This window comes from Fukomys damarensis, unplaced genomic scaffold (assembly GCF_012274545.1).
Source record: "Fukomys damarensis isolate Sample0158 unplaced genomic scaffold, DMR_v1.0_HiC HiC_scaffold_19, whole genome shotgun sequence".
In the NCBI taxonomy this organism is placed as follows: domain Eukaryota; kingdom Metazoa; phylum Chordata; class Mammalia; order Rodentia; family Bathyergidae; genus Fukomys; species Fukomys damarensis.
The window spans coordinates 62,789,920-62,794,631 of NW_022900931.1; the positions used below are offsets into that span (position 1 = coordinate 62,789,920).

The following is a 4,712-nucleotide window of genomic DNA, read 5'->3' on the forward strand; positions in this document are numbered from 1 at the left end:
CTTCTTCCCCGAGGCTCCCACAGTGGCTGGCCCCGCCCACCCGTGCGAGGCCCCGCCCATGTCGGTCATGATTACGCCCCTCTGCGCCTCCATTGGTCCGCCTTTGAAGTCTGGACCAAGTCCCTCCGGGTTGACCACGCCCCTCACGACGGTAGTGAGTGGGACCTGCGGGCGTCCAGGACAGAATAAGGACCCTGGGCTCCTCTATGCCTTCCCCACCCTTCACCTTTAAAGGACAGTTTCTTGAGCGCTTATTAGGTGCTAAGATTGACTCTGAAGTAGTCGTTTCACAGACGTCATCGCATTTAATCTCAGGACAAACAATTCTGTGAGGTGCTTTTATTATCTCCATTTTACAGATGAGGAAACTGAGCCTCGGAGACCTGACCTCGCGTGGTCAAAATAAGAAATTTCACTTTTGGGTGCCTCCTAACTTGGACAGTAAGAAAATTCCCCTTCAGATTTTCCAACTGTCCCATGAAGAATGGGAACAAGTGTGCTGCGAGGACCCATGGGACTGAATTCGTTGAGCCCCTGAGCTACAGCCTATAACCCTAAGGTAGGCTCACAAATGCCGCTCAGCGACCTCAGCAGTACTTTTGACCGCCTACTAAGTGCCAGGCACTGGCCCAGGTATTCAGATGCAACCAAGGAGCACACAGTTTTGGCTCTGGTGGAGTACTAACTATTCAGGACGTTAGGCAGTTCCGGTTTTCCCATGACAAACCTGCAGCCCGGGAGCGTGGGATTTGCCTTGTCTAAGTGCACCGTTACACAGAGGGAAAATGGATTTGAAGGGAACAAGCCTCACTTCAGAGCTTGAAGTCGTTGGAGGTAGGAAGTTCTTCCTTGGAATGGATCATGGATAATAGTTTGTATTCTCTGACACATGAATTTTCTTCTCCTTAGTTTCCTGGTCTCCAAGGATTCTTTCCTTCCTGGCGTGGCTAGAGGCAAGATTAGGCGCAGAAGTAGCCGGACGGGGAAATTGCGGCAGCTCGGGCATCTGTGGCGCTGGGGATGTGCTCTACTCCTTCCCTTGGTACGCTCTTGGGTCCCCAGGATAAGGGGGAGCAGATGGCCTGGGGTGGATAGGGTGGCCGCCCATCTGTCCCCTCCCCACCCATTGTCCCTGGAGCCAAGGGGGATGGGAGGAGGTTGTGGTCCACTGCAGCCTGGATCCTCCCTCTCCATCTTCCTGGAGGGAGCTGAGGAGCTGGTTGCCATGGAGATAGGCAAGCGGCAAGAGGGAGGATACAGGGAGAGACTGAGGTTAGGCTGAGATACACTCCTCGGGCTCTGCGAGTCACATAACTCACACCACGAAGGTACATATCCCACCTTCCTTGGAGTTGGGCCTGAAGTTGTCCCCTCACACACAGAACCACACAGGGCCTGCTCCAGGTAACACAGGTGCACGGTCTCAGCGGTTCCCCCCAGGCACATGGAGGTAGGCAGGCTCCCAGGGTTAGCCGCTGTGCACACATCTGCACGTACAGGCACCCATCCTCACCTAGGATGCACATTCAGGAGCTTCCATCCAAAGCCACCACATGAGCTTTCACACACAAATGGCAGCTGCATATCAAATATCAAGGTGGTCACACGTAATATCCATGTATGACCTGGGTGGACATATTTAGACTCAAAAACTCCACACACCTGAGCAATTTACATACATGATCCAAGCCACAAGCCTACATTGCAGAAGACATACATGTCAGTGATGCAAGATGTATAAACTGACGAACTGCCCTGATCATGCCTTGCACGTGTAAATTGGGTACCACACACATTTACATATGGGCCCACATAGCATAACATACAAAGACTGGACCTCCAGGGCCACTCACTGATATGCACCACAACAGGGAGCGCTGTGGGCTGCTCAGCACTCTCCCCATCATGCCCACAGCCCCAGCTCCACCCATCCCTCCTAAACCCTCCCGTTTGGACACACACAACAGCACGGCTGGTCACGCACTCACACTCACACACAAACACAAACCTCCTCCTAGATATTTTTAAACGCAGGCTAGTTCCGCTGCCATGGCAACCGCCCCAAACCCATCACCATAGCAACCCAACGTCAGCTTTCCAAGCGCCAAATCCTGGGGGATTGCAGGGCCCTAATCAGAGGCAGGCAGAAGGGGCTGCACCTTCTGCTGTCATCTGTGCCATCCCAGTGTCACATCCCAGAGCTTTCAGAGGTGCGGCCACTCTAGTCTGGGCAGGGGCCAAGGTGGGACACTACTCAGGCCAGGCTGGAGCAAGGGCAGTACCCACCTGCTCTTTTCTCCTGCCCCAGCCGTGCTGTGTGGAGGGGATCCTTGGAGCCAAGGGCTACCTGCACCTGGCCATGCACAGCCTGAGCTTGAATTCTTGCTGTGCCATTTACATACTGTGTGACTTGGGCATGTCCTTACCCTTTCTGAGTCTCACATTCCTGAATTTGGAAAATAACTGCTGTTGGCACTAATGCCCCTTAAAAGACTGTTGTGACTTGGTAATTCAAAGTCAAGGCAGATCTGCAGCCAAATTCTGACCTTCCCATTTCCTAGCTGGGTGAGCTAGCAAGGGACTTCCCTCCTCTGTGACCAACTGGGGTTAAACAGTAATCCAGTGGCCCAGGGCTGTCCCAAGGCTTCCCACTGTGGGGTGTGGTCACTACTCGAAGATCTTTGCCTGTGTTCTAACTTACTAAAGTCTCAAGCATGGTCTTATGGGAAGGTTCTGATGATTATCCTCATTTTGCAGAAGAAGAAACTGAGGCACAGAGATTTTGCCTGGGGTTACACAGCTATGAAGTTTTAAAGGGTGGGATGGATTTGAACCTGGGAAAAGACACGTTCTTCTCCATTTCTCTTTTCTGCCTCTCAAAGAGGGGAGTTTGGAGAAGCATAATAGAATGGTGGACTCCTGCAAATACCGTCTAGCTTGTGTGTTCTGTAATGAAAGGCCACAGGTTTTTAGCCTGCCAAGAGGGGGTTGAAGGGATGCTGTTGTCTGGGACCTCGGGAGGATCGACAAGGCAGTGTGCACCAGGGTAGGGGGCTGAGCATGGGTTGGGCACATGCTATTCCTTATGGGTAGGGAGCAGATCAGGAGAAGCCAGGCCAGCAGGCAAGTGGGCAGGTGTCACACGCGCGGGCTTAGGAGGCAGGCTTGCTGGGATCAAGCCCGCTCCTCTCTTTCCCAGCCCAGTGACCCTAGGCATGGACTTTCCCCAGCCCAAGCCTCAGTGTCACCATCTGTCAAATGGAGTCAAAATCACCCTCAGGGTGTGGTGAGGAGTCCTCAAGCCTGGGTGAGCACCTGACATGGGGCTCAGCAGAGAGACAAATCTGAGCTGATATTAATATCATCCATCCACTCAGTTCATGGGCTTTGGGAGAGGAAGGACTGGGTAGTTCAGGGTTTTGCAAGCTTTTCCAACTCAGTGAGGTATGCACTTCAACCATGACGCAATGCATATCAAATGGAAAGAAAAGTTTCACAGAACCGTGCTTCCCCGGCACCTCAGTCTACGCTTTGTCTAGACTGTGTGCTCAAACTCTGACTCTTGTCTCCTTTTGAAAAGAGCTAGTTGATGTCACAGCCCACTAACCAACTCTGAGGAACTGCAGGAAAAATGCTGGTGTGGAGTTGGTGGGGTGGACTTGGAGCAGAGAATGACTTGGACATCTGAGGGACCCTTGAAGGAAAGGGGTCAGACGGGGGAGCTGGAATGGAGCCGGCTTCTACACCTGGGAGGGCGGCAGGAGCGGCATGGTCAGAAGGCAACACACAACAGCTCGGTACATTGCACAAAAGTGTAGTGGGGCCAAACATGAACACTGACAACCACTCGGTGACTGGTAAATGAGCAATTACTATACTTTGTGAGCTGATGTTAAGCATTGAGGATATATCAATAGCAGTGACTAAAACAGACACAAATAATCTCATGAGCTCTCATTCTTTTTTTTTAATTTTTTGTTTGTTTGTTTGCTAGTCCGTTTTTTTTTTTTTGGTTTTTGACACAGGGTCTCACTATGTAATTGAGACTGACCTGGAACTCACTATGTAGCCCAGGCTGGACTCGAACTCGCAGCGATCCTCCTGACTCAGCCTCCTGAGTGCTGGGATTACAGGTGTGCACCACCACATCCGGCTTCATGAGCTCTCATTCTAAGGAGACAGAAAATGACCAAGTAAAAGAGCTAAGACGTACAGAAGATGGTAAGCCCTGTGGGACAAATGTATCAGAGGAGAGGAGAGGTAGAGAATGGCGTTTAAGGGTGGTGGAAGTTTAAACACAGTGGACAGGGGAGGCCTCACTGAGGAGGTGAAGTCTAGCAAAGGCCTGAAGGGGGTGAGGGAGTGGGCTATGTGGTCTATGCATTGCAGGCAGATGGTGCAGCAGGTGCAAAGACCCTGAGGTAGGAACAGGCTGGCTGGTGAGTTGGAGGGAAAACCAGGAGCCCAGGAATGCTAAGGAGTAGGGGAGGGAATAATACGAGGGGTGAGGCCAGAGAGTTAGGCAGGACAGAATGTGTTGGGTTTTGAGGGCTGTTGAAGATTTAGAATGGACTCTTAGCTAAGAGAGCCACAGGAGGGTTTTGAGCAGAGAAAGGACGCGAGCCGACTGAGGTATTGTCTCAAGATCTGCTCACTGCACCTGAAGAATACAGGGTAAGGGGCAGTGACAGAAGTAAGCCAGGAGGCGACTT

General features: G+C 51.9%; 1 long non-coding RNA gene across 1 annotated transcript; it reads left to right on the plus strand.

Moving 5' to 3' along the window:
* The first annotated feature begins 320 nt into the window (after positions 1 to 320).
* Positions 321 to 4,060, plus strand: LOC117286928. The gene is made up of 3 exons (XR_004518076.1): positions 321 to 834; positions 910 to 1,042; positions 4,026 to 4,060. It is a non-coding gene; the product is annotated as an uncharacterized LOC117286928 (long non-coding RNA).
* The last annotated feature ends 652 nt before the right edge of the window (positions 4,061 to 4,712 follow it).